Below are 23827 nucleotides of genomic sequence, written 5' to 3'. Positions count from 1 at the left end.
TGCAAATCAAAAACACAGTGAGGTACCATTTCATGCCAGTCAGAATGGCTGCGATCCAAAAGTCTGCAAGCAATACAAGCTGGAGAGGGTGTGGAGAAAAGGGAACCCTCTTACACTGTTGGTGGGATTGCAAACTAGTACAGCCACTATGGAGAACACTGTGGAGATTCCTTAAAAAACAGGAAATAGAACTGCCTTATGACCCAGCAATCCCACTGCTGGGCATACACACCAAGGAATCCAGAAGTGAAACAGACACATGTACCCCAGTGTTCATCACAGGACTGTTTATAATAGCCAGGACATGGAAGCAACCCAGATGTCCATCAGCAGATGAATGGATAAGAAAGCTGTGGTACATATACACAATGGAATATTACTCAGCCATTAAAAAGAATACATTTGAATCAGTTCTAATAAGGTGGAGGAAACTGGAGCCTATTGTACAGAGTGAAGTAAGCCAGAAAGAAAAACACCAATACAGTATACTAACACATATATATGGAATTTAGAAAGATGGTAACAATAACCCTGTATGTGAGACAGCAAAAGAGACACAGATGTGAAGAACAGTCTTTTGGACTCTGAGGGAGAGGGTGAGGGTGGGATGATTTGGGAAAATGGCATTGAAAAATGTATAATACCATATGTGAAACGAATCCCCAGTCCAGGTTCAATGCAGGATACAGGTTGCTTGGGGCTGGTGCACTGGGATGACCCAGAGGGATGGTACAGGAAGGGAGGTGGGAGGGGGGTTCAGGATGGGGAACACGTGTATACCCATGGTGGATTCATGTTGATGTATGGCGAAACCAATACAATATTGTAAAGTAGTTAACCTCCAATTAAAATAAATAAATCTATATTAAAAAAAAGAATCCACCTGCAATGCAGGAAATGCAGGAGACTCTAGTTCCGATCACTGGGTTAAAAAGATCCTCTGGAAGAGGCAATGGCAACCCACCCCAGTATTCTTTCCTGGAGAATCCAATGGACAGAGAAGCCTGGTGGGCTGCAGTCCATGGGGTCACAAAGGGTCGGACTTGAGTAGGCAGACATGCACAAAGGAAGTCGCTTACCCTTTATCATGCTTTAAAAATATTCCTAGATTTTTTTTCCCATAACTGAATTTTTAAAGTCTAAAAATGTTGTCAAGGATAACAGTACTCTAAAAATAAGCAGCACTGCTAGGGTAGTTCATGAGGAATTGATCACAGTCTTAAATTGCAACTTGTGTCTCCTCACTGCAAGGCAGTATGTCAGAGAGAGCCTGCAACTTGTGATCTGTGAAAATAAAACAGTCTGACATGAGCCAGTAGAAACAAAGGCTATTCATGGAGGCTTCCCCAGGATTAAAATAAAGCAATGTGTTTGAACTCCAACTATATGATGAATTCATTTTGCATAATTGTAATTTGTTGAAAGCAATTGACTTGGGTCATTTTTCTCTGCATCCTAATGAATTTCTGTGAATTTTTGTGAACAAAGAACATCCACCAAAAGCTAGTGATTACACTTCCTAGGTTAGTTGAAGATCTCTGGCACTTGAGAATCCAATCATGTCATAAATTGGAAATTTTTAATTTAAAAAGCACAGCTGAACATTAAAAATGTAATAATGTTTACTTCTTTAAAAATTCTTTTGTAAGTGACTTTGCTGTGTGTGATAGCAATAAGGAGAGAGAGTGAGGTACGGCTGGCTGGTCTGTTCTGAAACTATGTAGAAACCACTCTTTTGAGGATCACGGGTCTAAGTCAGTGAATATCAAACCAGAATTCCCACGGTGATGGGTTCCAGAATTACTGAAAAAATAAGGTGGACATAGGTTTACCTGGTGTGGAGAGCTGACTCATTGGGAAAGACCCTGATGCCGGGAAAGATTGAAGGCAGGAGGAGAAGAGGGCGACAGAGGATGAGATGGTTGGGTGGCATCACCGACTCAATGGGCGTGAGTTTGAGTAAATCCAGGAGGTAGTGAAGGACAGGGAAGCCTCGTGTGCTGCAGTTCACAGGGTCGCAAAGAGTTGTACACAACTGAGCAACTGAACAACAACAAAAATAGGTTTATTTAAAAAGCAGAAAATAGGAAATAAGCCTACAAAAATTAATTTTCTCTGATTTTATTTTCTAAAGTTCCAAATCCTATGACCCCGGAAAACTCCAGATTAGAGGCTTTTGAATTCTGCACACTTAAAACACTGAAGCTTCACTCTGCATAAAAAAAGTATTAGTCACTCATTTGTGTCCGACTTTTTGGGACCCCATGGACTGCCAGGCTCCTCTGTCCACGGGATTCTCTAGGCAAAAATACTGGAGTGGGTTGCCATTTCCTCCTCCAGGGGATCTTCCCAACTGTACATAAAGGAGACTTCATTAATGTGCATTACAGGATACCCCAGGTTAATCTGTTATAGAAAACAGTCTCTTGAGTCTTTAAATTCTATACCGATTCTCTACCTCTGGTTGGCCAATTGTTTCTTTGTTTAGGTTTTAAGGTGAATGACCTGGGACTATTTGCGTCCGTCAACTCTGCATAGAGGCTCCTGGAAGGGAAGGCCTCTGTGAGGTTCTGGAATGCCGAGAAACTGCCACTGAGTGACCCGTGTGTGGATGGGCAGCAGTCAGAGAGAGACAGGAGACCCGCTGCCAAGACAGGGGCTGGGGCTCGAGTTGGAAAAGTCACTGCAGGCAGAGTGGGCTAGGTCCACAAAGTGGACCCAGGAACACGGTCTATTAATTCTTAGACTCACAGCGAGCAAGCCACGCTGGGGGTGAGGCTCAGTCAGAAGCCAAGAGATGGGACAGGAAGCTCCTGGGGTAAGTGGTCAGACAGGGTGATGACAAGATCTCATTTGACATGCACAGTACACCTTCTCTTCACTGAGAAGAAACATCTTTTTTTTTTTTTTTTAACTTTTTATGTTATATTGTGGTATAGCTGATTAACAATGTTGTGATAGCTTCAGGTGAACAGCAAAGGGACTCAGCCATATATTACATGTATCCATTCTCCCCCAAAGCCCCCTCCCATCCAGGGTGCCACGTGACATTGAGCAGAGTTCCCTGTGTTCTACAGTAGGTCCTGGTTGGTTATCCGTTTTAATTGTAGCAGTGTGTACATGTCCCTCCCAAATGCCGTAACTATACCCGCCCTATCTCCTCCTTCTGTCCTTCGCACTGCAAACCATAAGTTCATTCTTGAAGTCTGAGCCCGTCTTGTAAATAAGCTTATTTGTAGCATTTTCAAAAGGAACAGCATATTAATTTGGGCAGTTGATTGCCCCATAGGTAGACAACTACTATAGGCTTTTATATTATTAAAAATATGCTTATTTACCAAAGTAGAGATCAGATTGTGAAGAAATCGCATCAGATGTCCATATACAACCAACCTTTCTCACCCCATGGAAATAATGACTTCAGTTAATTTCCTCAATATGTAATCAAAGCATTGTGTTAGGCATACTACTTTTGCTTGTTTAATCTCTTAACTTTTGGGACTATTTACTAACATTTTGCTCAGAAAAATAAACCCCCAAAGTTTGTATCTATGTTCCTAATGGAAATCCAATAGGGCTGCTCAAATATGATATGGGAAAGTAATTTGAAATCTCTAAAGTACTGAGTGCTATAAATTATTATTACAATAATGACAGAGAAAAGTCTTACCCTTTCCAGATTTCATTTCAAGGTGCACTTTTAAAATAGTGTCCTCTTCCTATTATTTCTCTCTATTATTTTTAATTTTAATTTTTTTGGAGACAATCTCAATGCTTTTATTCTTCATAGAGTAGTCCCTGACTTCTCAAGCTCAAACCAACTTCTTCCTTTCCTGAATTCTTTTTCACCAGAGTCAGTGTCCCAGAATCTAGTCCATAATTGCTGTGGCATTGTTTCATATACAACTTCACTGCAACTAGAATTTTTTGAGGACTGTTGTGATGGCCCTGTGCTAACTTTCCTGGTCACAGGGTCCCCGGACTAAACATTACATCTGGGAGTCTGTGAGGATGCCTTCACGTGAGAGAAGCGTTTGCACTTGTGGGCTCAGCAATCAGTGGGCCTCCCCAGTGTGGGCCGAAATAGAACGAAAGGAAAAGGAAGGGGGACCCACCCCTCTTGCCTCTTGCCTGCCTGCTTGAGCTGGTTCTCTGGTTCTCCTGCTGGAGTTTGCACCCAAGTTTTAGCAACAAAAGTAATCAAGTGCTAATGACAAGATTTGACTCTACGACATCTGCCCCTGGGATATTCTATTCGCCATATTGTCCTGTTTCCTTCTAAATTTTGTGAGTTAATAGAGGATTTTCCTCAGAAGTAAAAGTGTTAGTTGCTCAGTCGTGTCTGACTCTTTGCAACTGCATGGACGGTAGCCCACCAGGCTCCTCTGTCCAGGATTCTCCGGGCAAGAATACTGGAGAGGGTTGCCATGCCCTCCTCCAGGGGATCTTCCTGACCCAGGGATCAAACCCAGGTCTACTGCATTGCAGGCAAATTCTTTACTCTCTGAGCCACCAGGGAGTTAATGGAGGATTTTCCTTATTTCAGGGAAAATAAGATGCCACCAAAAGTTACACTACTGTGTTTTATACTACTAGGAAATAAATTCATTGCCAACTAAAATATGATACATATCAATGATAAAATACAATTGACTATCAGAGATGTTAAAAAAAATGTTAGAATTGAACATCCAACATATTCAAGGCTGTTTGATGGGCTGTAGTCCACGGAGTCACAAAGAGTCAGACACCACTGAGTGACTAACACTTTCATTTTCACTCAATATATTCAAGCTTCAAACATAAATTCCACAACTTTATACATAAAAGAAATTATTTGACTTGGATTAAATTTTATTTGTGAAAATACTGTGAATCAGTCTAGCCTCTTGATAATAATCACCCAAAGAAAGGTTGATTGCTGAGTGCCAATACAGTGTGACGTCATTTCAGTTAACACTGGAATATAGTTGTCATTTTTATTCATGTATAACAAGAATGAAATAAAATTTAAATATGTAAATAACATCCTCTCCTATTCATTATACACTTCTTGCTACAGAATAATTCTTGTTGCTAAATACTTACTTTCAATCAGCGTACTTTGCAAATTTGCAATTTTGACCCTTGACTTAGTCAACTACTTTTAATTTTCTTTCTGTTGACTAAGTTGATTTCATGGGGCTTTCTTAAAAAGCTTAAGGCATCATTTCATTTGCTGAAGAATTTATGTGAAAAACAGCTTCTAAGATGTAGTTTCCTGTGGAAAACAAAATGAGAGAATAAGACAGTATGGAGTTTGAAAAGATGCTGAAGTCGAATTCTTTCCAGCGATTGGGATCTCTTTCCAGTATAAGGAGTTGAGTTGAATGCAGTCCTGGAAGTGCGTGTGGGCCAGCATAATGATGCATTTCCCCTTCCATCATTTCCCAGCAGAGTGGAGTCAACCTTAAGCTCCAGTGCACCTTTTCTAGACTTTAAGCAATCGTGAAAGAATATATAAATTCGTAAGACATTGTCATACACCGTAGGACATGATGCATTTCTGATTTAAAAGCACTTTCAGTGAACTCAGTGCTTGTGAAAGTTGCCGATGTAGCAAAGCCTGTGCAGGTATCTGCAGGCCAGTCTGGAGAGCCTCAGTCTCTCTTCTGACAACTTGCTACTTCTTCTGCAAAAAGCTTACCTTCTTTGATGCCAAGAAAATTATCCCTTGTTTGTGCCAGCACAGGAATTTATATGCTTCTTCTTACACAGAACTCAAAATGCTCTTAACTGATTCACTCATGATATATCCATAGGAGATGTGGCTTATCTTATGGAAGGAACTTGCTATGTTCGGAGAGATGATTCAAGGACAGTGTGCTTGTGTTTTAAGGGTGTAACTGAGTGGACGTCCCCCGGGAATGCATTCTCTTCTACAACACCTTGGTATGTGTCCCCTCTGTTTTGGTTGTCCCTTAAAGGACTCTAAGGTATTCAGATTAAAAAAAAAATTATGTGCCTATTTATAACAATGATTGAGGCCTTCCTTCAGTCATGCTATATCATACAAATTACTGAACTTAACATTTTCTTCACTAATTTGGAAACAAAGTACATTGGTTCATTGTATGTTCCTTATGGAATTTTACGTCCAGAGAATCCTAAAGTTGCCCAGGTGCCAGCCCAGCACCCTGTTGGCCACTCAGACATTCTGCTGGGTTTAGACATCCTGCTTCTTGCACCGCATGGGCTCTGAACCAGACTATTCTCAGAAGTAAAGACAAACTTCCAAGATGCCATCTGCTGTGATCTCATGGGAATGTAACCAGGGAAATATTGACAGTGCTTTGTGATACCATCAGGAGTCAGAAAAGCTATAAAACTTAAGACTGGTCATTGTTGGTTATCTTGTGCCTCTGAGAAAAAAACAAAAATGTCATTGAAAGAGGCTTGAGTGTTCTCTGAGGTCACTTGATATCTGTAGCCAGCCCATGGAAGCTCAGGTCTGAAACCCTCCTCCCGGAGTGCCAGCCTGGAACTGCTGTTAGCAACCAGATAGAACTCTAAGGCTGTTCTTCTCTCCAGACCCAGGAGGGCATTAAATGCTCTGTGGAAGATTCAAACCATTCAGCAGAGAGGCTTATATACAAACTAAACAGTACACGTCCTGATAGAATGATGCACTGGGGTGCTGGGAATCAGAAGAGAAGCCTGGACCTTGAAAACTGAACAGGCTTCCTCTATTGAAGGAAAAGACCAGGAACTACTCTGCTACTTCAGTAAAAGCTCTTGGTCTGTGTTACGGTGGTTCAGAATGCTCCAGGGAGACCCAGGGGATTCAAGCTAATGGAAGAGAGGAAGCTTGTCTCAAAGACCCTTAGATGGCAATGTTAACAGAGAATATTTAAAAAAAAAAAAAAAAAAAAACCTTGCAAGAGGTTTTCAAAACACTTGCATACAAGCATCTCTGGCCATTTTTGCTAAGGCCCAGGAACAGGGATAATTAAGGTCAGATTGTAAGGCTGGCGTTGGAATGACGAAGATTAGTAAAAAAGAAACAAGAAATGTGAAAGTGAAAGTGTTAGTCGCTCAGTTATGTCAGACTCTTTGTGACCCCACAGACTGTAGCCCGCCAGGCTCCTCTGTCCATGGGATTTTCCAGGCAAGAATACTGGAGTGGGTTGCCATTTCCTTCTCCAGGGGATCTTTCTGACCCAGGGATTGAACCCAGGTCTCCTGCATTGGCAGGTGGATTCTTTACCACTGAGCCACCAAAAAGAAACAGAGCAGATATAATGAGGACAGGAACAGAGATTAGGATCTAATAACTAAAATAAGGTGCTCAAGCACTCAACATGTTTACTCATTCCTGATGGTCACTATTTTCCCAGGATCAAGGTGGAAAACTGTTTTCCAGCAGTTTCTCAGAACTGAGGATGGAGTGGCCAGCGGTGGTTTCAGATCAGGTGGACCACGGGCACTCTCTTCTACCAACTCCGTACCTCTTCGGGTAATAAACCAGTCCTTTCTTGTGCAGAACTCACTTCACCCAGCTTAGACAGCTTTGAAGCTTCTCCAGTCTCGTGCTGGAGTAAACTGGGCATAACTGGGACCTGTCTACAACAGTCCTGTGTCCACTGGGTGTCCAGTACTTATCAAGTGGATGAGTATTTGACCCAAATGGGCTGATGAGAATCATCAAAGGTCACCTGCTAGACCTGTCCGGAGTGATATGATTTTGACTTCCCTGAGCTTCTTAGCCAGGAGGATGGTATAAGCAGGAACCTCTGTTTCAGTCCTGGCTGCCACATGAAGGCAGCCTGCTAGACAATGAGATGATTTCAACCCCTGGGTACCGCAGAGCCCTGGGACTGCCCAGATGCACGGTGATACATTTCTTTTACCCTCGTGTAAACGAATCTGTTCGAAGAAGGCAATGGCACCCGACTCCAGTACTCTTGCCTGGAAAATCCCATGGACGGAGGAGCCTGGTAGGCTGCAGTCCATGGGGTCGCTAAGAATCGGACACGACTGAGCGACTTCACATTCACTTTTCACTTTCATGCATTGGAGAAGGAAAAGGCAACCCACTCCAGTGTTCTTGCCTGGAGAATCCCAGGGACGGTGGAGCCTGGTGGGCTGCCTTCTATGGGGTCTCACAGAGTCAGACACGACTGAAGTGACTTAGCAGCAGCAGCAGCAGCAGCAGCAGCAGCAGCAAACAAATCTGTCTTGGGTTTCTGTCACTTTAAAGGAGTCCTCACCTAGAAATTAAGAATTACTGAATGCGATGGTTCCATAACCTTTGATATTCATTTGCTTTTACCTCCTAAATTTTATGCAAGTTTTTCTCAGAATAGTTTGTTTTTGGTTTTAATGATGGATTTCTACTTTGCCCCTGTCTAGCTATGATGTGACCATTGATCCTGCCTACACTTTATATCTGTATTATATCTGTTTATACCTGTATATCAAGTGTCTTTTTTTTTTTAATAGCTTTATTCATGTATTTTTGCTCGTGATGCCTCTTCCTGCTGCACGGCTTCTCTGTTGCTGTGGCCTGAGGGTTTCTCACTGTCGGGGCGCCTCTTCTTGCAGAGCGCAGGCGCTGGGGAACGTGGGCTTCCATAGCTGCGGCTCCTGGGCTCCAGAGCGCAGCCTCAGTCTTTGCGGCAAACAGGCTTGGTCTCTCTGTGGCACGTGGGATCTTCCCGAATCAGGGCTCTAAGCCACGTCTTCTACCCTGGTGAAAAGTGAAAGTCGCTCAGTCGTGTCTGGCTCTTTGTGACCCCATGGATTATAGCTCACCAGGCTCTACTGTCCATGGAGTTTTCCAGGCAAGTGATTCAGACAGTAAAGAATGTGCCTGCAATGTGGGAGACCAGGGTTCTATCCTGAGTTGGGAAGATCCCCTGGAGAAATGGCAACCCACTCCAATATTCTTGCCTGGAGAATTCTATGGACAGAGGAGCCTGGCAGGCTACAGACCATGAGGTCACAAAGAGCTGGCCACGACTGAGCAACAATCATACCTATATACATACACTGGAGTGGGTTGCCATTCCCTCTCCCAGGGGGTCTTCCTACCCAGAGATCGAACCCTCATCTCTTATGTTGCCTGTATTTGCAGGCAGGCTCTTTTCCGCTGGGCCATCTGGGGAGCCTGGCTGAAGGTCTGTGTGGGTGAGCTATTTCCTCTGGCTTCTTCTACCCCACGTTTGCAACAAATCATTTGCCAATCACGATGCCCTTTGCCCTAATCATTGCTCACTATTCTGAGTCTTTATCCAGGGTCATCACAGCAGAATTGACAGCTACTAATTTGGGGTAATATTTACGGTGAAGCTGTGTGAGATCTTGAGGACTTTTCAAGACTCTGCCAGTCTTAGAATGAGGGAAAAGTTGTGAAATAGTATTTTTTTTTGATGTTTCTTTTTGTCTTTGCCAAACTCAAGTCTACAAACACAGTTGGCCACTTTGAATAAAGCAGTGAATCAAGGTTGTTTTTTTCTAGAAGGCATTAGCATTCTTACACAGAATTCATATTAACCGTGCCTTTTAAGCTGTTATGTGACAAATAGAGAGCCATCTCTCATTTATAAAAGAACCAGCTAAACACACACTCCAGGCCTCACACTTCAGGCAGCTTAGTCCACCAATTTGTCAAGAGTAATTAATGGTGGACAGCTTGGCAGTTTTCACTGCCACCAATTCAGTTGTGTTTGAAGGCAAGGGTGCTGTTTTTCATCTTTTAAGAATGAGTAAGTTTGCCTTTTAATGAAATAGAAAAGTTTGCTCTGTTCCTCCACAGTGAATCCAGGTATAAAAATGTCACTTCTTAATCATAACTTACATTTAAAGAGCTCTTTTTCTCTCTAAATCTGAAATCTCATCTTTTGGATTTCAGAGCCCTTTTAATTCAGAATTCCAGGCTTTGAGTTTGTATTAAAAGTCTCTCCATTTTTTCCCCTTTTGCTTAGGTGCCAACATGTCTTAGTATTTGTGATATGTGACATCTTAGATAAAACTGAAAATCTCTAAGAAGTGGTACTGCTGCTGCTGCTAAGTAGCTTCAGTTGTGTCTGACTCTGTGCGACCCCATAGACAGCAGCCCACCAGGCTACCCCATCCCTGGGATTCTCCAGGCAAAAACACTGGAGTGGGTTGCCATTTCCTTCTCCAATGCATGAAAGTGAAAAGTGAAAGTGAAGTTGCTCATTCATGTCCGACTCTGAGTGACGCCATGAACTGCAGCCCACCAGGCTCCTCCGTCCATGGGATTTTCCAGGCAAGAGTACTGGAGAGGGGTGCCATTGCCTTTTCCGAGAAGTAGTACAGTAGGGATATAAATATATTTTTAAAGTGCATATAGATTATACTTATACTTTATAGAATTTTTCATATTTCCATGCTTCTGAGAGCTTTCATCAAGGTGGTTATCCAATTATCAGAGCTTGAGACAGGTCATTCCCATGGAATCGATCAAATTAGGTTTGATTCAGGGCTTCATTTGGGAGATATACAAATAAACATGGGATTTATTTGTCTAAAAATATGGTTAAGGCCCCAGGCAATATTTGAGGCATTTGACAGGGACCGCGACTTCACTTTCACTTTTCACTTTCATGCACCGGAAAAGGAAATGGCAACCCACTCCAGTGTTCTTGCCTGGAGAATCCCAGGGACAGGGGAGCCTGGTGGGCTGCCGTCTATGGGGTCGCACAGAGTCGGACACGACTGAAGTGACTTAGCAGCAGTAGTGCTTAATAGAGGCTATGTTGTGTGGTAGAAAGAGTATAAAATTTGGAGCCAAGCGGAACTAAATTCAAATTACCTACAAGTAGGTTTATCATGGTCAAGTGATGATAGGAATACTTTCTTGTGCATATCAGCTTGAATAAATGCCAAGCGTTTAACCCAAGACGGTGCGCCACCTCTTGCAGTTCTGCAAGAAGCGGACGCCATGATGAGATTAGGTGTGCAAAAGGTTTATTAAAGGACATGTTTGTGCTGAATAGAGCAGGGAGGATGGGGGACGGGCCAATAGCAGGGAAGTCTTCAGATGATGAGGAAGGTATGATGAGGTCGGTTAGACCACAGTGGGACGCAGGGTGGACTCTGGTCACCGAGCCCTCCCAGAGCCCCGTCCCCCACCCAAACCACACGCAGCCTACATTCTATGCAGCCGTCTCTCATAAAAGCTTTATTCCGGGAACAGGTCCTCTGTCTAAATTCTTTTCAGCGGTTAAGGGAAAATAATAAGAAAAGCTTCCTGAGTCTTTTTAAAAATAATAATTTAAATAATAATAAAAAATAATCAGTCCAAATCAATCCTTATGCAGAAGACATACCTTTTGGAGTAGTGAATTTTGCTCCCCTGTTGGCAAACAAACACGAACATCAAAAGAGGATTGTTAATCCCAAAGAATGAGCATCTCACATCAGTGATTTTAGTGCTTTTTATGTCCAAGAAGATGCGAGAGTCTGGGGTCACCGAAATGTTCCCTTGCGTTTCTGCTCAGTCAGGAATTTGTGCCCGACTCTCTGTGACCCCGTGGACCGTAGCCTGCCAGGCTCCACTGTCCATGGGACTTCCCAGGCAAGAATCCTGGAGGGGACTGCATGTCCTCCCCCAGGGGGTCATCCCAACCCAGGGATCGACGCCCTGCCCCCTGGTCTCCTGCCTCGCGAGTGGAATCTTTACTGTATATTAACTATCTAGTGGCCAGTTCCGAAGCCCAGGATGCTTCCTGTTTTCCTCCCTACTGAATTTCCCTCAGGTGCACTGCTGGGCAACTGCGGTGGCTAACGGCTTGATCCTAGTGGGTGACTTCTTTTCTTTACCAGAGTAAGCATCCTCCCCTGCTGGGGACGCCTCTCCCCCTTGGACTCACAACTTCTTTGTCCTGCCATTGCACTTGGCACTTTGTCCTTTAAATCTGGATTTACTTGTCTCTCTTTCTCACTAGATACAATTATCTTTGAAAGCAGAGGCTGTGTTTTTTATTTGACTCTGTGTCACCAGCACTTATTTTAGTTCCTAGCAGCAATATTTGTAGAATTAATGAATTATGTATGAGTGAATAAAGGCAAGTAAGAAATAAATTTGACTGAGAAATCTCTTGCTCCAGTGTCTGGGAGGATAATAACAAGATGAAGATGAAATGACATGTAGAAACAGACTTTGAGAAGAAAAACTGAATTCATTTCAGACACCTAGGCCTACAGTTAATGCTGTTTCTGATGTTCAGTTGCTAAGTTGTGTCTGACCCTTTCGCAACCCCATGGACTGTAGCCTGTCAGGCTCCTCTGTCCATGGGATTTTCCAGCCAAGAATACTGGAGTGGGTCGCCATTCCCTTCTCCAATGTAGTTAATAACATTTCACAAATATTTATTCAGAACATACTACTTGCCAGGCACAGTGCTATGCATTAAAACAGTGGTTAACTTGCCAGAGTGGTGGGAGACTGGCAGTTCTCTTAGGCAGCTAGTTGTCAGCAGCCAGAAGGCTGAGGGGTTTTGGAGACTAGATACCTTGTAGAATAATCCCAAAGAGCAAGCCCCACTCTGGAGCTTTCCTGGGATGGAGCTGAGGGCCCTTCACAGGTGAGTATGTATGTGCAGGTGAGCTGGGCTCTTTAACAAAGGAAGTGGACTTCCTGTGACTCCTCTCCACAGCCCTGAGCACAGCTGGGAACTGCTCTTCTTTTTTTAAAACTGATGTATTTTTATAACCCAAATTTTACACACACCTATTTTAAGAAGCCACTATAAAAAAAAAAAGTTTGCAGAAAGAAAGAAAAATGACTATCCTTTAGGAGCAGATGGTTAGAGAGCATCAGTGACTCAATGGACATGAACTTGAGCAAACTCCAGGAAACAGGGGTGGTGGTGGTTGGGCAGGGGGAAGACAAAGGAGCCTGGTGTGCTGCAGTCCAGGGGTCATAAGAGTCGTACACGACTTAGGGACCGAACAACAACAACTGTAAAGAAACACACACTCACCTTAAAATACTACATCATTAAAGTTATAAACCCATTTGTTCAGAATGAGTTGAGCACACATTGTGCTTGATGTTGATGGACAAGGGGAGTTTGGGTAAGTTTTTGTAAAGCTCAGTGTTCTTCCGATAATTTGGTTCAGGGTTAGGATAACACTTCATCAGATGTACTAGTCTTCATATTTTCACACTTCTTATTATCTGCTGATAAATTCAAATGTGATTGTTAAGCATTGCTACTTGTCATGGATTAGACGAACAATTGCACTTTGCCTACTGGAAAGTAAGAAGTGGATTATGAAACTCATTATGTTTCCTATAATTGACCTGACTTTCTTTGTCACCAACTTGATTTTCCCTTTACCACAGCACTGAATTCTCCACTCAGATTTATAAATCTGTTTTTTTTCTTTCTTTATGTATCTCACGTAGTATTATTCTTCTTTCTGGAAGAACCTTACCTTTGCCCATTATGGAATAAAATTAAGAATTATCTCAGGATTCAATATTTGTGATATTTTTAGAAAATATTCATTTGAGAAAGAAAGACTATCTCTGTGATATCTTTAACAGCTACTCATTTGTTAAGTTTATGAGCCTGTGGCCTGAAAAAAACCACACCCTAAAAGTTGAGAATTTTTAGTCAGTGGACTTATTGAAAATTGAAACCTGGAATCCAGTCTTTCATGGCTCTGGGGGACTGTTCCCAAGAGGCAAGGGAGGAGTCAGGATATAAAGGAGTTTTTGCTGAAAAAAAACAAAAACAAAAAAAAACCCATGTAGTGAAAAGTGAGTCAGAAAGGGAAAGATAAATATCATATTCTAACGCCCATATACAGAATTTAGAAAAATGGTACTGAAGAATTTATTTCAGGGCAGCAGTGGAGAAACAGACAAAGGGGATAGATTTATGGACATGGGGAGAGGGGAGGAGAGGGTGAGATGTGTGGAAAGAGTAACACGGAAACTTACATTACCATATGTCAAATAGACAGCTAATGGTAATTTGCTGTATGGCTCTGTATCAACCTAGTGGGTGGAATGGGGCGGGAGATGGGAGGGAGATTCATGGGGAGGGGGTACACGTACACCTGTGGCTGATTCACTTTGAGGTTTGACAGAAAACAACACAATTCTGTAAAGCAATTATCCTTTAATAAAAGGAAGAAATAAAAAGATTACTGCTAACCATAGAAACAGACATCTCCAGTCCATGATTTTAGTACTTTTCTAAGTATGGGAAGATGCAAGAGTCCGGGCTTATTGAAATCTTTCTTTGATACTCATCTTAACTATCTAGGGCCACCACCCTGCTTGGCTCTATCCTGGGTTTCCTTGTGTGGGGGCGGGGAGGGAGGAGATGAGGAGGACCACAGGGGCTGATGGCTTTATGGGCATGAAAGCCTTTGTTTACCAAAATGTAAAGACATACTTTGTCCACAAGCCAATTAAGTGGAAAGGAGTGAGTTGTCTAATATTCCTCAACATGTAAGATTTTTATTGTTATTTAGTCGCTGAGTCATGTTCAACTCTTCTGCCACCCCACGGACGAGAGCCTGCCAGGCTCCTCTGTCCATGGCCCTTCCGAGGCTAGAATACTGAGGAGGGCAACCACTCCCTTCTCCAAGGGATCTCTCTGGTGTATTATCTTCACATAATAGACATGAGTAGAATGCACGGACTACTAGAGAGATCAATGCTGAAAACTTCTCTTTTTTTAAAGCAAAGGCTTATATGGTTTATTTTAACTCTGCATTTATTTAGCACATTTGCAAAAATAAGTTCACATGGAAACATTATCACAAGTTTACAGAAAGAGAAAAAAGTTTCTTTTTTTTCTCTCTCTCTCTCTAAATGTCTTGGTAGTTAGATTATTTTTCATCTTCTCTAGTTCTACTGCTGAAAAGTATTAAATAATGGTGATTTGTGGTAACTAATAATATGACTCTTACATATAAATTATCTTTTTCCATTCATAAATGTATTAAAGACCGCTAATTTTGTTTTGCTTTTAAGCATAATTTTGTTATCATGTTAATATAATGTGATATGGGACACAGTAAAAAAAAAAACAGTCCTAATTTGATCACCATTATGCAAATATTGTTAAGAACTGCTTCCTAGGTGGTACTAGGGGTAACGAATCTGCCTGCCAGTGCAGGAGGTACAAGAGATGAGAGTTTGACCCTTAGTTGGGAATATCCCCTGAAGAAGAAAATGGCAACCCAGTCTAGCATTCTTGCCTGGAGAATTCCAAGGACCTACCTAGGAGCCTGGTGGGCTACAATCTATGGGGCTGCAGAGAATCATATACAACTGAGCATAGCATGAGACAAAAGAGAAAAAACACACACTCATAACGTGATCACCATTATACAAAAATTGTTAACATGCATTTAGTTATAGGAACAAATATACTAATTTTTGTTGATTTGGTCTTATGTAAACACTTTGCCTATTCTTATGTCCTGACTATGTCTTCCTAACTGTCTTAAGGTCTTAACTATCATTTTAAATACATTCTACTTAATGATTTATTTTACAATTTTATATTATTGAACAGTTATTTTCCCTGATTTTTAATTATATTTAAATGTTATAAAATATTTTTGCATTTATGGATTTTAAAATATTTAATAATGCTTCTTTTGGGGCTTCCCTGGTGGCTTAGTTGTGAAGAATCTACCTGCCAATGCAGGAGACACAGTTTGATCCCTGGGTGGGAAAAAGCCCCTGGAGGAGGGCATGGCAACCCACTCCAGTACTCTTGCCTGGGAAATTCCATGGACAGAGGAGCCTGGCGGGCTACAGTCCAGGGGGTCGGGAAAGAATGGGTCACAAAAGAGTCGGGCGCAACTTAGCAATGGAGCATGCACCCACATACGCATATACACAATGCTTCTTTTGAATTGATCGCAGGATATGGGGTTACTAAATAGCAGGAAAATTGTGTCTCTTATGTATAGTCTTATTTAAAATTATTCGTATGATCTTATAATATTTTTAGCAAAGTTTGAGACAGCCAGAGTCACTACTGTTCTGTAGACGCGAGTCACTTAAATGTTCATATATGTCTTGTCAATATGATACAGTTGGGACCATCAGCAAAGGCAGAGGATCAGAGCTGAGATCAACTTACCTGGAGGAAAGCCTGCTGGAGCCATAAACCTACAAGGACACTTTAATGGTAACTTTGACCACATGTTCAAGGTTAAGAGTGGACTGGGGTGAATGAGAGAAACATTCAGGGGCTGCAGACTGGAGCTTCCCCAGGCTTCCACGGGTCTTATACCTAAAAATCCTGCCAGTTTGTCACATACAGAGCAGCTATCAATAATCCATGTTCACCCAATGTGAACCATCTAAATACACCAATTAAAAGGCAGAGATGATTAGACAGAGTAGGTTAAACAAACAAACATGAGCCAACATTGCCTAGAACAAACCCATTTAACATTGAAAGACAAATATTAGTTAAAAGTAAAGAAATGCAGAAAGACATCAGTTCAACTCAGTTGCTCACTCGTGCCTGACTCTTCACGACCCCATGGACTGCAGCACATCCAGCCTCCCTGTCCATCCCAAACTCCCGGAGTTTACTCAAACTCAAGTTCATTGAGTCAGTGATGCCATCCAACCATCTCATCCTCTGTCGTCCCCTTCTCCTCCTGCCTTCAATCTTGCCCAGCATTAGGGTCTTTTCAAATGAGTCAGCTCTCCGCATCAGGTGGCCAAAGTATTGGAGCTTCAGCTTCAACATCAGTCCTTCCAATGAACACCCAGGACTGATCTCCTTTAGGATGGACTGGTTGGATCTCCTTGCAGTCCAAGGGACTCTCAAGAGTCTTTTCCAACACCACAGTTCAAAAGCATCAATTCTTTGGTGCTCAGCTTTCTTTATAGTCCAATTCTCAGATCCATACCTGACTACTGGAGAAACCATAGCTTTGACTAGACAGACCTCTGTTGGCAAAGTAATGTCTCTGCTTTTTAATATGCTGTCTAGGTTGGTCATAACTTTTCTTCCAAGGAGTAAGCGTCTTTTAATTTCATGGCTGCAGTCACCATCTGCAGTGATTTTGGAGCCCAAAAAGATAAAGTCAGCCACTGTTTCTACTGTTTCCCTATCTATTTGCCATGAAGTGATGGGACTGGATGCCATGATCTTAGTTTTCTGAATGTCGAGCTTTAAGCCAACTTTTTCACTCTCCTCTTTCACTTTCATCAAGAGGCTCTTTAGTTCTTCTTCACTTTCTGCCATAAAGGTGGTATCATCTGCATATCTGAGGTTATTGATATTTCTCCCAGCAATCTTGATTCCAGCTTGTGCTTCTTCCAGCCCAGCCTTTCTCGTGATGTACTCTGCATATAAGTTAAACAAGCAGGGTGACAACATGCAGCCTTGACGTACTCCTTTTCCTGTTTGGAACCAGTCTGTTGTTCCATGTCTAATTCTAACTGTTGCTTCCTGACCTGCATACAGGTTTCTCAAGAGGCAGGTCAGAAAGACATCATGATAACAGTAATTAAAAAGCAGGCTGGAGTAGCTATATCAGCGTCAGACAACCACACTCCAGGACAAAGAAAATATCAGGGACAAAGAACGGTAATGATAAACGATAAGGGTGTTTATTCTCAAAAACCCCATAAGAACGCTTAATGTGTGCCCACCTAATAAAACGTCAACACATGTGAAACCTTTGCAATCTCTGCAAATATTTTGAGACCTAGGAGTATTGTCTATTCATTTTCTTTTTAGAAGAATGTGATTGGTCGTTCCCCAGTCATTAGGGCTCTATGCTTTCACTGCCGAGGGCGTGGGCTCAGTCTCTGGCCAGGGAATTAAGACCCCACAAGCTGCAGCGTGCGGCCGAAACAAATAAATACAGAAAAATGAGAATAAAGAATGTGATCATCTCATATAACAACTTTTCCTTTGAATTCCTTGATTCTGTTTCACAAATCAATACCATACGGCTACTTAAATGCACAGAAATGGCAACGAAATCCTACGGTTTTATTTTATTATTTTTTTTGACTGGACGTAACTCTAGAAAAATTTCACTTCAGAGTCTGAAATGTAATCATTTAAAATTATATTTTAATTGAGAATATGTATTAGTTGTAAAATGAGAAATCTGTAGTCTAATAGTAAACTAATTGCAAATATGTAAGATACCAAGCAAAGTCTGTAATCCTCTGAAGCTACAGAAGCTTTGTTTCAGTTGAGGGTTCTTTTAAAGATTTGCAAGCTGTGCCAGAAACTCTTGATTTTGGAGTAAGCACTGACAGTCACTGTAGAGTGTGTTTGTTTTGTTTTTACGAAAACAGAAGCACCAAACACCTTTCAACCATCATCTTGCCTGCCAGCATGCTAGGTGTTAATACCACGGCCTCTCCACTGTGGGCCTGACTTATTGCTCCCTCCCACTTCCCCGTACCCCAGGATCAGAAGGAATTTATGGTTGTATGTATCCATTTCAAAAAAGCAAGTACAAAAGATGAAATTAAGCTCTGGAAATGGGTTTCATTTTCAGCGGTCTTCACTCCTAAAGTCAATATGCTGTTCACTTGAGCTGCTCCAAATCCTCTTGTTCTTTAGAAAACGGAAACACGAAGCACAAAACTTCCACGGTAATTACTGCAGAGAATAGAAAAGGCTCCTTTCACCTGTGTTTCTTTTTTCTGCGAGTGGACCTCTAAAAAAAAAAGATCTCTTTAAACCAGATTCGGGAAAGACTCCGAAAAATGACCTCTTTGAATACAATAGGATCACCTCCTTTAAACTCCTAATTAGCCAGCTGTGAACAGAGGAGTTTCAGTCACCTTGTCTGAAGGACCTAGTTTTTCAAGATGACTCTCCATTTGGTATTTGAATAGGAAAAAGTAGCCCGTGAAGCGACTTAACACAGCTTGTTTCTGCTATTGTGTACTACTCTGGGCTAAGTCACTTCAGTATGGCCCGTAGCCCGCCAGGCTCCTCTGTCCATGGGATTCTCCAGGTTGCCATGCCCACCCCTAGGGCATCTTCCTGACCTGGGGATCGAACCCATGTCTCTAACAGCTCTTGCTTTGGCAGGCAAGTTTTTTTTTACCACTGGTGCCACCTGGAAAACCCATTTCTGTTATTACTCCTATTTTATTTATTTTTTAATAACACTTTGATGATTTCTTTTTAAATTCTTTATTTCTTTTCGGCTGGGCTGGGTCTTTGCTGCGCAGGTTTTTTTCTCTAGTTGCAACAAGTGGGGGCTATGCTCTAACTACGTGTGCCAGCACGCATTGTGGTAGCTTCTCTGGTTGCAGCGCACCAGTTCTAGGGTACCCGGGCTTCAGGAGCTGTGGCCCCCAGGCTCTAGAGCACAGGCTCAGGAGTCGGGGTGCATGGGCTTAACTGTCCCGGGGCATGTGGGGTCTTCCCGGAGCAGGGATCAAGCCCGTGTCTCCTGCATTGCCAGGTGGACTCTTTCCCACTGAGCCAGCAGGGAAGCCCTATTGGTACTTTTTGATACAGCAAGTCCTCGCAACTCTAACTTTTAACACACACTCACAGGACTTGGCATTGCTAAACACTGTGTGAGCACAGGATACAACAGTTGAGTGGAAACCTCGCCTTACTCCCAGTGAAGGAGTTATTAACTCCGTTACTTTTCTCCCTCCAAATAACGACATTATGGTGAAGCAGAAGATATTATACAGTCTCCAGTGTGCTAAAAGGTACCAAGGACTCCTAATTGGCTCATTTCTAAAGACAAAGAGCAATCTATGACCGCTCCAGCTGTTTGGACTCATCTGTTCTAAGTTTTAAGTAAGACACTGGGACTCAGAGTAAAGAACCATTCAAGAGAACAATTCAAATAGATGAGGTTAAAGTCGTCTTCTATTGACTTCACTTTATTAAAGGAAAATAAACCTGGCAAAGACAGGGCTCTGTACCTGTGTGTACAAACACTCAGAAAGTCAGAGAGACACACAAGTGTGTAACTGCTTGCTTTCTAGGGGGCGCTGTTTTACAAGGACCATCGCCTCAGGAAAGGTCCAATAAGTAAACACTGTCATTATGGCCCATGCGAAGCAATAAGGCCTCTGGAAAAGACCTTGATGCTGGGAAGATTGAAGGCAAAAGGACAAGAAGGCAGCAGAGGATGAGATGGTTGGATGGCACCACCAACTCAACGGACATGAATCTGAGCAAACGCCAGGAGATGGTGAAGGACAGGGGAGCCTGGCATGCCGCAGTCCGTGGGTTGCAAAGAGTCGGGTTGCAAAGAGTCGGACACAACTTAGTGACTGAGCAGCAATGACAAACAGTTAGGAAACAACCTCGGAATAGCTAAGGACGTGAACTCTGTCTACCCCAGGGCACAAGCTCCTAGCCAACGTGCTATGCTGCCTTCCCATGCCAACAGTGACTAGAATTCAAGGCATGATGGCAGAGCAACGTACGTTTGTTTGCTTTTAAGTTTTAGTATCTTCCTCCCAAATATTCTCACCGGGGCGGCGGGGGGCGGGGGGGGGGGGTTGGAAGAAGTTGAATAAAAGTGAAACTTAATTTTTCTAAAACAAAAAGTGGCTGGACGGCTACTTGTTAGTTAAAATCCTATTGAAAATTTTGTTTCATTGAACTTGTCCTGAACATGCAAAATTGCCTGCATAAATTTGAGCCAAAGAACCATCTGTTTTCCTCCTTTTTAATGACTTTGCCAGCATGTGATTTTCCAACATTTGTGCAGAATTCCTGAGAGTCTTATAGAGACATGTTAAGAAACCCCGTGGGTTACATTTGGAATACCAGCGAATATTTCATGTTCTGATTATTGTGGAGAAGTAAAGGGCTTTTTCATTATGTTAGAAGAAAGCCAGATAAATATTTTTTGGAAAACGCCATAAGCTTTTGGAGTGTCATAAAATCAAATCTACTTGACCTACATGCTCTAAAATTGGGTGCAAACATGACGTCTTGCAAACTTTGGTTTCATCTATTAGAAAGCTATTACACAAAATGATTTGGTATTTTCACAGTTTTCCCAGGGAAAATCATAGCACGCTTTCAGGTAAGCTGGTTTTTGTGATGTGGTCTGTATGTGACCTATTTCTCACGGCATTCATCAAACAGACGCTTCTTATTCTCAGAAACGAGCAGGAGAGATGTGTGCGTGCTTGGTCGCTTAGTTGTCTCCAACTCTCTGTGAGCCCATGGATGATGGCTTGCTGGACTCTCTGTCCATAGAATTTCCAAGACAAGAATACTGCAGTGGGTTGCCATTTCCTTCTCCAGTGTGTCTTTCTGACCCAGAGATGAAACCTGCGTCTTCTGAATTGCAGGCAGTCTCCTGCATTGCAGGCAGATTCTTTACTGACTGTGCCACCAAGGAAGCCCCAAACTTAGTAATAAATGGCTGTTCTTCAGTTGCTAACGTTGTGTCTGACTCTTTGTGACCCCATGGACTGCAGCTCGCCAGGCTTCCCTGTCCTTCACCATCTCCCAGAGTTTGCTCAAACTCATGTCCATCAAGTCCGTGATGCCATCCAACCATCTCATCCTCTGTCGTCCCCTTCTCCTCCTGCCCTCAGTCTTTCCCAGCATCAGGGTCTTTTCCAATGAGTTGGCTCTTCCCATCAGGTGGCCAAAGCATTGGAGCTTCAGCTTCAGCATCGGTCCTTCCAATGAATATTCAGGGTTGATTTCCTTTATGATGGACTGGTTTGATCTCCTTGCTGTCCAAGGGATTCTCAAGAGTCTTCTCCAATGCCACAGTTCAGAAGCATCAATTCTTTGGCACTCAGCCTTTTTTATGGTCCAACTAGGTAGTGATTGTACAAGTCAGAGTTTTGGGGGATTTGAGAGGTGAGTGTGGATATGAGAGTGTCAGGAGCAACTGCTGTCCTTGGGAAGGTGGGGAGCTGGGCTGCAATAAGAAGAGATGATTTAAAGATGCTCCTCCCACTTCACAAGGCTCTTGTAGAGACACTGAATAAGAGATTGAAATGCTTCTAATTTCCTTTTCATTGATGCGTGTGATTTGACGTATGTATTTGGAGAGGATGGGTGGAAAGCTGTGCCGACTCTGCTACAAGGACATTTGTGAAGCAAGTGATTGTTTTTAAGAACACTAATGCTATTTTCCTCAGCACTGTTTGTATTTTTGAAGACATGTCTCTGAAATTTAGAAAACCTTGTATTAAGATCATTACATTTGTTTTCGATTGAATATCCATTCAAATAAAACACATTTCATTGGAGCATTTTCTATATAGACAATCTAATGCATCCTTTTGGCAGGATAGTAATAATGATTATTATTGTTTTTGACCTATGAAAAATGACTTTGAAGTTGGCTTGACCATTTTGGAAAAGTAACTATTTTAGATTTTTTGAAATGGAAACAGATGCTAATATTGTATTGTCTGAGTTATTTCTATATATTATGAGAAAATATTTCACTTCAGTTGTGTCCAACTCTTTGTGACCTCATGGACTGTAGCCCACCAGGCTCCTCTGTCCGCGCGATTCTCCAGGCAAAAATATCGGAGCAGGTTGCCATGCCCTCTTCCAGGGAATCTTTCCAATTCAGGGATCGAACCTGTGTCTCTTATGTCTCCTGCATTGGCAACTGTATTTTTTACCACTAGCGCCACCTGGGAAGCCCCTGATATTTAACTTACCCGATGTAAAATAAAGTATTTAAAATTACGATGTGGCATTTAGTAAGATAAAGCAGGCATTGTAGTAACATAAAATATTCAGAAGTATTATCTGGCATTGGCTGTAGTATTTGATAAATATTAAAATATTTAAATTTTGTTTTGCACATTAAGGTTCTGGTTTGTGTCACTCACTGTATGTATACTTTATGACTGACTTAGCGTTATGCATAGAAATAGTACGAATCATTCCCTTAGCATAAGGCAAGGTATAACTTAAAGAATGCAAATTTAAATACTAATAAGCTGTATTACGTGATATTTAGAATGGGGACATTTAGTTCAGATTATATTGAAAATTAAGCTATTAGTTTACAAGCTGGATGATATTAAGAAGCCCTCTTTGTATTTTAGTTATTCCTAGTCGCTTAGTCCTGACTCTTCGCAGCCCCGTGGACTGTAGCCCTCCAGGGTCCTCTGTCCATGGGATTTCCCGGGCAAGAATACTGGAGTGCGTTGCCTTTTCCTTCTCTAGCGCCTCTTCCCAATCCAGGGATCGAACTTGTGTCTACTGGGTATCCTGCATTGCAGGTGGATTCTTTAACCACTACACCTGGAGACTGAGTTGGCAGGCGCTTTTCAGCAACACATACCCCATTCCTCAATCAGTGTGGCTTAGATGTTACATTAAGCAGTAAAGAGACTTTTGTGTTTGTATGTAAAGGGATAGTATTGCAGTAAGTATACTGGCTTCTAAGGAAGAAGGTATTTGTCTTCAATTTGTGCAACACTTCCTAGCTCTGTCTAGGAGAAAATCAACAGCTTTCCAGAGAGCAATCGCCTTGCCTTGTTAGGTTCACACCCTGTCAGAGCAGGTCTGTTAAATCGCTGGGCAGGAGCACCCTGGAGGCGAAGTGGCAGCAGCGTGCTGTGGTTTCATAACAGTGAAATCCATTCTGATCTGTAAAATTTCACGACAGAGTCCGGCAGGGGTGATACCAGGTGGAATGAAATCTTTGCCTACAGCTGGTGAAAAGAGGCAAAAAAAAAAAAAAGAAAGAAAGAAAGAAAGAAAACAACTTTAAACAGTATTGATTCCAGAAAAGAGAGAGAGGATATTGGGGGCCATCCAGCTGCCCACCATCTGCTCGAATGTGGGTGATCGAGGGCGACCTGCTTGCAAAGAGAGACAGG

Source organism: Budorcas taxicolor, chromosome 12 (genome assembly GCF_023091745.1).
Source record: "Budorcas taxicolor isolate Tak-1 chromosome 12, Takin1.1, whole genome shotgun sequence".
In the NCBI taxonomy this organism is placed as follows: Eukaryota; Metazoa; Chordata; class Mammalia; order Artiodactyla; family Bovidae; genus Budorcas; species Budorcas taxicolor.
The sequence above is the reverse complement of the archived record's forward strand: the minus strand, read 5'-3'. Positions refer to the sequence as shown.